The sequence below is a fragment of the Hyperolius riggenbachi genome, chromosome 1 (assembly GCF_040937935.1).
Source record: "Hyperolius riggenbachi isolate aHypRig1 chromosome 1, aHypRig1.pri, whole genome shotgun sequence".
NCBI classification, from domain to species: domain Eukaryota; kingdom Metazoa; phylum Chordata; class Amphibia; order Anura; family Hyperoliidae; genus Hyperolius; species Hyperolius riggenbachi.
This window is the reverse complement of record NC_090646.1, coordinates 361,780,764-361,793,884: the sequence shown is the minus strand read 5'-3', so window position 1 is coordinate 361,793,884 and position 13,121 is coordinate 361,780,764. Positions and strand designations below refer to the sequence as shown.

At 42.8% G+C, this 13,121-nt stretch overlaps 1 protein-coding gene across 1 annotated transcript in view; it reads right to left on the bottom strand.

Moving 5' to 3' along the window:
* Positions 1-13,121, bottom strand: part of PAX5 (paired box 5) — a 274,887-nt gene that overhangs the window by 231,410 nt on the left and 30,356 nt on the right. The gene's annotated exons all lie outside the window — the stretch shown is intronic.

Sequence of the window (13,121 nt, the reverse complement as noted above, 5' to 3'; positions counted from 1 at the left end):
TGCATGGAGTTTGTTGGTCAGCTGGCTAGGTACAATGGTGTTAAATGCTGAGCTGTAGTCAACAAAGAGCATCCTAACATAGGAGTTGGGCTTTTCCAGGTGTGAGAGGGCAGCATGGAGAGCTACACAGATGGCATCCTCAGTCGATCTATTTGTTCGGTAAGCAAACTGGTGTTGATCTAGATTTACTGGGATGGAGGCCTTGATGTGTGTGGCTACCAGTCGTTCAAAGCACTTGGCGATGACAGGGGTTAGAGCAGCTGGTCGATAATCACTAAGACAGGTTATCCTAGGATTTTTTGGGACTGGCACAATGGTTGTAGATTTAAGGCATGATGGGACTACACCCAAGAACAGAGAGAGGTTGAATATTTGTGTACACTTTCACTTCCCTCCATGCTATATGGCAGTAGACTGAAAAGTCAAACAACTATGTTCTAAAATCTAATTTGCTAAATAGCTACATTAGCCATATATACAGTGGTTTGCAAAAGTATTCAGCCCCCTTGAAGTTTTCCACATTTTGTCATATTACTGCCACAAACATGAATCAATTTTATTGGAATTCCACGTGAAAGACCAATACAAAGTGGTGTACATGTGAGAAGTGGAACGAAAATCATACATGATTCCAAACATTTTTTACAAATAAATAACTGCAAAGTGGGGTGTGTGTAATTATTCAGCCCCCTTTGGTCCGAGTACAGTCAGTTGCCCATAGACATTGCCTGATGAGTGTTAATGACTAAATAGAGTGCACCTGTGTGTAATCTAATGTCAGTACAAATACAGCCTGTCTGTGACGGCCTCAGAGGTTGTCTAAGAGAATATTGGGAGCAACAACACTATAAAGACCAAAGAACACACCAGACAGGTCAGGGATAAAGTTATTGAGAAATTTAAAGCAGGCTTAGGCTACAAAAAGATTTCCAAAGCCTTGAACATCCCAGGGAGCACTGTTCAAGCGATCATTCAGAAATGGAAGGAGTATGTAAACCTACCAAGACAAGGCCGTCCACCTAAACTCACAGGCCGAACAAGGAGAGCACTGCTCAGATATGCAGTCAAGAAGCCAATGGTGACTCTGGACGAGCTGCAGAGATCTACAGCTCAGGTGGGGGAATCTGTCCATAGGACAACTATTAGCCGTGAACTGCACAAAGTTAGCCTTTATGGAAGAGTGGCATGAAGAAAGCCATTGTTAACAGAAAAGCATAAAAAGTCCCATTTGCAGTTTGCCACAAGCCATGTGGGGGACACAGCAAACATGTGGGAGAAGGTGCTCTGGTCAGATGAGACCAAAATTGAACTTTTTGGCCAAAATGCAAAACGCTATGTGTGGCAGAAAACTAACACTGCACATCACTCTGAACACACCATCCGCACTGTCAAATATGGTGGTGGCAGCATCATGCTCTGGGGGTGCTTCTCTTCAGCAGGGACAGGGAAGCTGGTCAGAGTTGATGGGAAGATGGATGGAGCCAAATACAGGGCAATCTTGGAAGAAAACCTCTTGGAGTCTGCAAAAGACTTGAGACTGGGGCAGAGGTTCACCTTCCAGCAGGACAATGACCCTAAACATAAAGCCAGGGCAACAATGGAATGGTTTAAAACAAAACACATCCATGTGTTAGAATGGCCCAGTCAAAGTCCAGATCTAAACCCAATTGAGAATCTGTGGCAAGATCTGAAAACTGCTGTTCACAAACACTGTCCATCTAATCTGACTGAGCTGGAGCTGTTTTGCAAAGAAGAATGGGCAAGGAATTCAGTCTCTAGATGTGCAAAGCTGGTAGAGACATACCCTAAAAGACTGGCAGCTGTAATTGCAGCAAAAGGTGGTTCTACAAAGTATTGACTCAGGGGGGTGAATAATTATGCACACCCCACTTTGCTGTTATTTTTTTTTTAAATGTTTGGAATCATGTATGATTTTCGTTCCACTTCTCACATGTACACCACTTTGTATTGGTCTTTCATGTGGAATTCCAATAAAATTGATTTAGGTTTGTGGCAGTAATATGACAGAATGTGGAAAACTTCAAAGGGGCCGAATACTTTTGCAAACCACTATATATATATACATATATGTGTGTGTGTGTGTGTGTGTGTGTGTGTGTGAAGAAAATATAGCTATCTGATAATTAACAAAAATAACTTTTGTAGCTGGCAATGAGAATGACAGCTAAATAGAACAAGTTCAAATTCATATAGACCAATAGAGAGAGATACAATAAAGACACTAATAAGATAGTATCTGTAAGACGAGAGTCTCTATGTAAATACCCTTATAATTAACCGTATTATGGAGGACGTACAGACAGAGCATCGGCAGACATTTGTTAAATGCATGACAGGAAGGTCAAATGCATCTCAGCTCGGTTTTTTAAGCATGAATAATTACAGCGCTTATTCCATGAGGTGAGCTCTCTACAGGGATCTATTACCGAGAAAGAGGATGGTCGTGCACATATTCCGACATCTCTGCGAAGTTCTACAAACTAGAACAATTAGTGAGCAGTGACATACAAATGAATCACGTTGGTATTTCATTTATCTGTCACAAAATAATGCATTGGTAGTATAGACCTGATGCATTACATGATTAATTTTACAAAGCAATATATTGATGTATTAGAGAATAACCTGTTTTGAAAGAATGCTTTAGGGCAATGGCGATTTGCGACTAGCGCTAAATGCAAAACGCGCTACCTACATGCAGCATTTTTTAGCATTTTTTGAGCGATCACGATTGCAATGTATTTCAATTGCGATCGCTCAAAAAAACGTGAAAATGTCCAGTGAAATATTCGCAATTAATGCCAAAAAAATCCCAAATGGTAATCGTTAGTGTTTTGCGATTGCAAGTGTGAATGGGCCCTTATGGCATATTGGACCTCTGTTAACTGGTATATGATAATTCTGACTGTAGCTAGTAACTACAGATAAATAACAACAAAAATATCTCAGACAATAAACAAACTAAACAAACTGCACTACAAGATTCTTTCCAAAATAGGCACATTGTAACAAAACCAATAACGTACTCCCAAGCACCAAAACATCCCCCAAATTTAAATGTGAAATAGCACCATCAGTACACTAAAACCAGAAGAACACCCTCTGCCATGCAATAGGAAATGAAGCATGATTACACACTAGTTTAGAGTTATATTGGCTCTACAAATTGATACCATTATGCCCCTATGAACGTTGGAACCTGATTACTGCTATTTAACCCCCTTGCTTACAATTTGAGTCTGCATGTGACAATCCTGCCAAGGCAAGATCTATAATTGTTCAGTTTCTGTTTATTAATATGTTGCCTTTTTGCATTTGAAACAAAATTTTGCCTTCTTAAAACAGTAAGTATTTGTGATAATTCAGGTTGGAGTGAGCATGAAGTTTCCCACGATGCATCACTGCTGAATATGCAAATCATCCTTTGTTGTCCCTGTACGCTAACCACACCTCCAGATCCGCTGTAATGCAATGATGTGTCAGCTTGTTACTTGTACAGAGCCACAATAATCTAACATCCATACAGATGTTGTTTTTTGGATTGGTTGATCCTCATCAGTGCATGACATAGATTAATGTGGCTCTTTTTCCTATTGAATGATCTATAAAGGGAGTCTGCAATTGAGCTTAGCTGACCTGATATTTATAAGACACCTTAGCTGGGCTTATTCCATAATGGAACATACACTTATTAGCCTATCAACTTTAGCAATAAAAGTGGCCACTATCTGTATTGTGTTTACTTGAGGTATTGGAGAATGTGTGTGTATCAGTAGGATATCACATACCTAATTCAGCATGTGTATGTTTTCCCCAGTATGACATGGTCTTCTGCTTTTAGTGTACAAAGTATGAATGTTCCACCTTTTAAAGTCTGCTAGCACATCAGACATTAAAAGGTGGGACATTCACACTTTGTATTAATACATATTTTTATTATACTCCATAAGATCAATAACCATTCCCTCAACATGAATATGTTGAGCTTTGTAAAATAATTTGACACAAGACAGGTCACAGAACATTTATATCATGCTTTTCTCCTGGCGGACTCAACGCGACACAGCTGCAGCCACTAGAGCACACTCTGTAGGCAGTAGCAGTGCTAGGGAGTTTTGCCCAAGGTCTCCTCACTGAATAGGTGCTACCTTACTGAACAGGAAGAGCCGAGATTTGAACCCAGAGAGTCATTGACAAAAAAAGAACAATAACAAATATATATTTGACAGTTGTGGCTTATTTTCCAGTCTCCTTTCTCTTTTCTGTAATCAAAATATTTGTGTGCTCCAGCTCATTTTCAAGCTTTCAGTGTCACATAAACACACATCATTTACAATGCAATACTGTGAACAGGCCCATAGAATTGTATGGGCAGTAAGTTGACCTGCAGAGCACTGTGAACTAGGCCTTAAATGTTCTAACAAAAACATCTGAAAGCTCACATTAGGCAAAAAAAATATATCTTCCAATAAAGATAACACTGTTTGTACTGCATAGAATAGTTTGGTGAATATGCCAGTTATGTAAAGCAGACACAGGAGGAAGAGGAGGACCAGTGGACTGGTGAGCTCTGCAACACTTACAATGAGCCCAGGGGGTACACACTACAAGGTGGAGGCTAGTGCGGCCCGGCAGGTGGCAGCAGATGCACAGATTTCCGATAGATTTCATGCTGAAATCTATTAGACATTTGAGTGCACTACACTGGCAGCAACAGATCTGTGTTTTTTTACCTTGATTGAAGAGCCGCTGCCTTGCCATCTGCACTCATTGCCAAATGTTTTAATTTTCTAACACACAGTCTAATTTAGTCTAGACTCCTCAGCAGGAAATTCAAATATAGCACCAGTGGTTTCTATTGGTCGAGTGGTCTGGTCCAATGGCAATACTTAGCAAAAAACAATCAAATATATGCTAACTCCAGGGGGTCCTGGCATTTGGCTGTGGGAATGTGGCAAAAACAGAAGGCAGACTAACATCTTCTCAATCAAGACAGAAGAATACAAAAGAAAAAAAGACAACAGGTAAAGACTTTGAACAACAGATGGATTATGGTGCTGAAATTTAACCACTTGAGGACCCACCCTTTACCCCCCTTAAGGACCAGCATTGTATTATGTGATCTGTGCTGGGTGGGCTCTACAGCCCCCAGCACAGATCAGGGTGCAGGCAGAGAGATCAGATCACCCCCCTTTTTTCCCCACTAGGGGGAGGATGTGCTGGGGGGGTCCGATCTCTCCTGCCTGCGTGTGGCTGGCGGGGGGGGGGGGGGGCACCTCAAAGCCCCCCTCCGCGGCGACATTCACCCCCCTCCCTCTCCTACCTGTCCCCCCGGTGATCGGGGCTGCACAGGACGCTATCCGTCCTGTGCAGCCTGTGACAGGACGTCCCCTGTCACATGGCGGCGATCCCCGGCCGCTGATTGGCCGGGGATCGCCGATCTGCCTTACGGCGCTGCTGCGCAGCAGCGCCGTACAATGTAAACAAAGCGGATTATTTCCGCTTGTGTTTACATTTAGCCTGCGAGCCGCCATCGGCGGCCCGCAGGCTATTCACGGAGCCTCCCGCCGTGATTTGACAGGAAGCAGCCGCTCGCGCGAGCGGCTGCTTCCTGATTAATCAGCCTGCAGCTTGCGTCCTGCAGCTGCCACTTTGCCGACGCACGGTATAAGCGTGCGGTCGGCAAGTGGTTAAAAGCAAAGGAGGTATGTGTGCATTTTTGTAACCAGCGTCAGTGGAATTCTTTTACATCTAACCACTAGTAACTAAGTATCAATGGCATAATTGCCTAGCACTAATAAAGACTTAAAGGACACCCAAGGTGAAAATAAACTAATGAAATAAACAATTGTATCTATCCTCCTTCTTCTAAAAATGACTTTTTAAGATATTCCACAGTTTTTTTTTATATTTACTTTTTTTTATATCTACGTTTTAAGTTTTAACTGTTTTATTGTTTTTGCTCAATGACACATTCATTGAAGTATGCAAGAGCTAACATCTATGAACTATTGACCCTCTTTATCTCTTTCCTGTTCTCAGAAGCCATTTTCTGCTAGGAAAGTGTTTTATAGTTGTAATTTCTTATCAGTGAGGGTCACACTGTAGTCTGACCCAGTACTGACTCAGACCAGAACTGCCACTTACATACCTGATGTTTAACTCTTTCAGGCAGAGAAAGCAATAAAGGAACACGGCATAGTTATTTGTGTGCTAGGGACTGTACATACACTTGTCTATCTCATCATGTCACATGTCACCTCGGGTATCCTTTAAAACAGTACTAACAAGACCAGGAAACATGTATCACCTACAGGGTAAATGCAAAAGGTACAGGGACCTGCTGCATGTAGTGCCCTGCCCCATATTTCACTCACATAATAAATCCATAATGTGTCTATTAGATTCCAATACAGATGAGAACAAACATCCCCCCATATGCAAGTATCTTTTTCTCCTGAGTTTTCTCCTAGTCGGGCTTTGCGAAATAAATGCGATTCTGATTCTGATTCTAGATGATATTTTCACACCTTAACCTCAATAAAATGCTGTTTAAGTCACCAGTAAACAAGTAAATACTCAAAATAATTTTAATTTCAATTTGCTTTTCACCTACTTTTTGGTACTTTTCCATTGCAAAGTACAGAAAAGTTGAAGACTGAAAAAGTATCTCCTAGGAGAGAACTCAGGAGAAAAAGTTGATTGCATATGGGCCATTATTTTTAACATTTGCTCTGGTCAAAAAAGTGCCAAAGAACTTGATTGACATGTATTATTAGCCTAGAAAATGATGTAGCCAAACAATAGCAAAGCAAATGAAAAAACATGATCACCATGTTCAAGTGCCTTCAAAAATTAGCATATCCAAACAACATAGAAGACAAAGAAATTGTGGATTTAGAAGGAAGGTAAGTGGAAGCATCAGTTTACTACAGTTTACTACATAATGAGGAACAGAATGTGACCAATAAATTCTGTGAACTACTTAGTGGTTACAATTAAAGATGATTCTGTATGTCTCCTCCCTATTGCAAAAGCCCCAAAATCACATATTTGAGGAATATTTGCTGTACTTTTGCTGAAATATGGAAGTGAACTACTGCCAGATACATGCAGAGTACCAGATCTACCAACAGGCTTCAACATGAGATCATAAGCTGAATTTGTTGTCCCTAAGGGCCCTTTTCCACTAGCAATCGCTAGCGTTCACGCTGAACGCTAGCGATTGCTGAATCGCAATTACCGGCGATTCCCCGACGTTCGCGGCCGCGATTTTGCTATGCTATGCACTGCATAGCAAAATCGCGGCAAATATCGCTCCGCCGCGCGTTCGCGTTCCCGGCAAAAACTAATCGCGGTAGTGGAAATGACCTACCGCGATTCCTATGTTAAAAAGCAAACCGTAGCGATTGTAAAATCGCTAGCGGTTTGCGTTTTTGCGATTCAGCCAGTGCAAACGCGCTGGTGGAAAAGGGCCCTAACTGTCACTGACAGAAACTGAAAATCTCTTTATGCTCCTGAAAGCCAGGCACCAGCTAGATGCCAGTGGTTCTGGGTGCTAGCCTGGCTTTCAGGGGCATAAAGAGATAATTTGCAAATTCAGTAGCGGTGCATTGTGGGTAATCACAGATGTTCACTTAACCTCCTTGGCGGTAACCCCGTGTGTGACACGGGGTAAGCCGCCGGAGGGTGCCGCTCAGGCCCTGCTGGGCCGATTTACTTAATTTTTTTTTTTGCTGGACGCAGCTAGCACTTTGCTAGCTGCGCCAGCACCCCGATCGCCGCCGCCGCGCGCCCGATCGCCGCTACCCGGGCGGCGCGCCCCCCCCAGACCCCGAGCGCTGCCTGGCCAATCAGTGCCAGGCAGCGCCGAGGGGTGGATCGGGTCTCCCAATGACGTCCCGACGTCGCTGACATGGCGACGGGGGAAGCCCTCCAGGAAATCCCGTTCTTTGAACGGGATTTCCTGATCGGTGATCGCCGAAGGCGATCGAAGCGGGCGGGGGGATGCCGCTGAGTAGCGGCTATCATGTAGCGAGCCCTCGGCTCGCTACATGATAAAAAAAAAAAAAAAATTTAAAAAAACTGTTGCGCTTCCCACTGGCGGTATTTTTCATACCGCCAAGGGGGTTAAAGCTGAATTATTGTAAATTCCTTCTGTTTTAAGAAGGCAAACCAACCTAAGCATTGCTTTTTAGTAGAGGGCTTTTCGGTCTCTTTTAGTCCCCTATACACTCCTTGTGGTTTTGGGTCTCCCCGAGCTGCTTGGTTACTGTGTTGTACTGACAGAAACAAATTCCAGTATATTTGTTCCATACATACTGTATAATTTTAATGCAAAGAAAACATATTGGAGAAACAGTGTCACTGCATTTGTTTGTTCTGAAATATTCAGCTTTATTTTGGCAGCCATAGGCCACTGTAATGACGCTCAGAAGACTTGACATGAATTTGATCAAAATGTCATTTTTCCATTTTCATCAGACTGAGGCCTGTGTATAAAAGACAGGTCAGAAAATTCAGCTTTTAAATGTAGTCTTAAAGGAGCACTATCGCGAAAAATGTTAAAACATGTAAACACATGCAAATAATAATTACTTTTCTTCCAGAGTAAAATGAGGCTCAAATTAATTTTCTCCTATGTTGCTGTCACTTACAGTTGGTAGTAGAAATCTGAAAGAACCGACATGTTTTGGGCTAGTCCATCTCCTCATGGGGAATTCTCAGCCTAGCCTTTATTTTTTTATAAAGACACTACCTGAAAAAGATTTCCACAAATATGCTGGCCAGCCTTCCTGCTCCCTGCACACTTTTTTGTCAGTTGGACTGAGCAACTGCCATTCACTAAGTGCTTTTGAAAATGAAGAAAACCCTGAGAATCCCCCATGAGGAGATGGGCTAGTCCAAAACCTGTCTGTTCTGTCAGATTTCTATTACCTATTGTAAGTGACAGCAACACAGGAGAAAAGTAATTTATGGCTCATTTTATTCTGGAAGAAATATACTTCTTATTTGTAAGTGCTTATGTGTATTTTAAATATGACAATATTTGAGACAGTGGTCCTTTAAGCCAACCTGGAATTGAAAACAAATGTATTTGGTGAGCAGTGGTATATTGTTACATAATATATTTATAAATTCTTAACTGCTGTAAAAGGGCTTTTTAACCTTTTGAGGACCCACCCTTTACCCCCCCTTAAGGACCAGCGCTGTTTTAGCTGATCTGTGCTGGGTGGGCTGTGCAGCCCCCAGCACAGATCAGGGTGCAGGCAGAGCGACCATATCGCCCCCCTTTTTTCCCCACTAGGGGGATGATGTGCTGGGGGGGTCTGATCGCTCCTGCCTGCCTGGGTGTCAAAGCCCCCCTCCGCGTCGAAATTCCCCCCCTCCCTCTCATCCCTGTCCCCCCTGGCAATCTGGACTGCACAGGACGCTATCCGTCCTGTGCAGCCAGTGACAGGCTGTCCCCTGTCACATGGCGGCGATCCCCGGCCGCTGATTGGCCGGGGATCGCCAATCTGCCTTACGGCGCTGCTGCGCAGCAGCGCCGTACAATGTAAACAAAGCGGATTATTTCCGCTTGTGTTTACATTTAGCCTGCGAGCCACGATCGGCGGCCCGCAGGCTATTCACGGAGCCCCCCGCCGTGAATTGACAGGAAGCAGCCGCTCGCACGAGCGGCTGCTCCCTGATTAATTAGCCTGCAGCCGGCGACGCAGAAATGCGTCGCTGGTCCTGCAGCTGCCACTTTGCCGACGCGCGGTATGAGTGCGCGGTCGGCAAGTGGTTAATATGTGTTTGAAGACTGTAAAGCAAACTTTATAGGATTCTAATTTGTAAGGAGGGTAGCAATTGTGCTACATTTCTTCTGCACAGAACTGATATTTCTGAATAATGTAGGGCCAGGTCACACGCGCTGCCCTGCATTTTAACACAGGGGACTCAACAAAATGCCGCAGTAAATTCCAACTGGTACGGATTTTCTGGACAGCAGATTCCATTTCTGGGGCCTGCATCTACATGGTACTGCTCTGTTATGGTGTAACCCTACCCTAAGCCTCATACACATACTAGATGTTTCTCGTTCAAGGCATATGTACAGCCTCCCAAATCCACCCCAAGATGTTGCTGAGAGATCTGGAGTACCAGATCATCTCAGCTGAGCACATTGCGCTCCTCCTTACCCCTCCCACTGGCAGCTGCTCCCCCCTCCACAACAATAGAACATGTTGTGAAGCTGTTGCCTCACAACTCATCTGTTAAACACTTGGCCCCAAACCGCCGCCTCAATTCCTGATCCCTGTGAGCAATATTCTTTGTGCATGTCTCGGTGCCTTAAGTCTTTAGAACTAATCTTAGCACTGTGGAATTCAGCAGCTCTTTTTCTGCAGCCTTCTAATCACCACATTGAAGAATTTTATTTCAACATACGTCTTATCAGCCGCAGCTAACCACGATTATTATTTTATACAGCTAGCAATCATTCAAACCCATACATGACAGTAATGGACTGCAACACCTATCTACATTTAGACAGTCTTTAAGATGTATATATACTATAAGTTAACTAACACAAACCACCATATGATCAGTGAAGACATATTTATTTACACACAATTTAATTTGTGTTTATTCCTCTTATTCATATTTATGACTAATTTTTTAAACAAGGCACTGTGCCTTAGTTTGGCTACTGTTCCCATAGCAGAATAATCTCTGACCATTTAGATGTAGACACCTGTCATCCATTACATCCACAGCAAATGTTGGTTCACAAATTTTAATTTACTTCATTGTGTGGGAAAACTGAAGCAGTCCCTTCAAAGCTAGGATTGGTTCAATTTCACCAAATGTGTGTGATCATATATTGTAGCCTGCTGAGCAATGTTGCCAAATAAATAACAATGACACATTTGATTGTAATATAAAATGGTAAATTGCTTCTTCACAACAAGAAGTTCTAGTGGGTAGAATTTTTGTTGGATGAAAAAGGAGAATGCTTTTATGAAGAGTGGAGGTACAGGTGAGATGATGTGTTGTTGCTTGTAATATTTGGTTTATCTGCAAGCAAAGCTTTAAGGTCACTTCGTCCATCAAATTTCATGATAAAATCACTTTAAAGCCTTGGAAGCGTGTTTTTTACCAGCAGTCAAACTTCTACCTTTTATTATTTGTTGTTATATTTTTCTCAGATGCAATTTTTTTCTGTATAAGCCCCAAAGTTAAAGAGAAAAACTCATCTTTTTTTTTACACTCAAGCACATATGAACTTGGCAAACTGAGTTTTATGTGGTTTACTTATAAGCCCTTTTGAATGTAGCTGCTAAACTTAAAGTGTAACTCCGTTCACAGAAACAAAATGGCATAGTTTTCAATGTGGCCAGGCTGAAATCCAATAGCCCGTTTTAAACATTTGTTTCACTATATCTTGAAGTTTAGGTCTGCAATCTGCAATACAGATGCCATGTTTCTACTGTTTGACATACATTCCTATGTGCATAGCCCCTGAATGACGCAAGTCAAAGGATATATTTCTAGCTTCAGCTCTGAGTGTTTATTTCTCCTGTGAACATGCAGACAGTTTCAAACCAGGGACCCAGTTGTTGTGTTCATACTTCTGGCCTGTAGATGGCACTGTGATATACTGCTGTTATACTGCATGATTGCTTGTATGGGCTCTATGTATGCTGTTCTAGACATGTTCATTCCTGTTCCTGCTATCAGTCTGTGTGTGGACTGTCACTGCATACAAAGCAAAGCATGGTTTGATGTGCAGCTGCTATAACTTGTAAATAAACTTAGTCCCAGATTATTCAGCATTTGTGATTACACCAGTGCTGCAAGGTGAGAGTGTTATCCAATGCGCAACTGTACCCTCTTAAAGATAACTGTACATGGCTCAAGGCCACCATAAAGGTAAATATATGATCACATAGTTTTATTAACAGGGCTTTTACAGTACTACTGTTCCACACAGGTTAAGCTTGAAGTTGAAACAGCAGTGTTTCTCTACATGTTTTGTGAAACAAATTACTCTTCACAAGGAGCTCAGCTGTCCATGATTTAAAGTGATCCTATAGATGAAGGGATATGGAGGCTACCATACTGCTTTCCTTTTAAATAATTCTGACTGCCTAGCCACAGGCCGAGTACCATTAAAGTGAATGGGAATAATTTACAAAAAAAAAAGGAAAAGCTGGATACTTACGTAAGGAGAGGGAAGGCTCTTAGTCCTATATAGAGCCTTCCCGGTCACGGTCGCAGTGATGGCTCCCCCGTAGCAGTATTCAACTAATTTGGTCAAATAATGTTGTCTCCACCACTGTAGGGAGCCTTCAGAAGTCTTCGAGAGCCCCAGTGCTCCCGAAGATGGGCCGCTCCATACTGCACACATGCGAGCGCCCTGTCTCATCCACGTCTGCATATGCAGTATAGAACTGTCTGTCTTCGGGAGGACTCGGGCTCTCGAAGACTTTCAAAGTCCCCCGCAGTGGGGGATTAAAACGGGGAAGCTAGCACTGCAATAAGGGCCCTGGGAGAGGAGAGGGAAGGCTCTATAAGACCCAGATCACTTCAAAGATCACCTTAGTGTTTGATGTAGCTAACCTGGATGAGGCAGCTGGCCGGTGCACTTTCCCTGCAGGTTCACCACTCCTGCTACATAGAATCCACAAGCAATAAGGAAAAGGCACTCCACAGGCTTCAAACTTCCGTTTGTTTTATTGCGAGCAAGGACACATACATGTTACGGGTCACCTGACCCTTCCTCAAGTGTACCACCCACAACACTTCCTTCCATTATATAGGACCACCCATACAGGTGACCCCACCCAAGTGTATCATTACATCATCACACATAGTAATTATATACAATATCTTATATTCCTATACAGGGAACTACTATACCGTCTACCCTGCAATGATTTGTGGAGGGGTCATCAATAATCCCACAGCATGTGCAATCCCACAATGTATTCTTTCCTGAAATAAATCACAGAAAACATTTGTAACTTACATACTCATTGAGGCCCCTTGGGCTCACACAATCTAATTTATTTATCCACTCCACTTCTCTGCGGAGCAAAACCTTTTCTCTATCA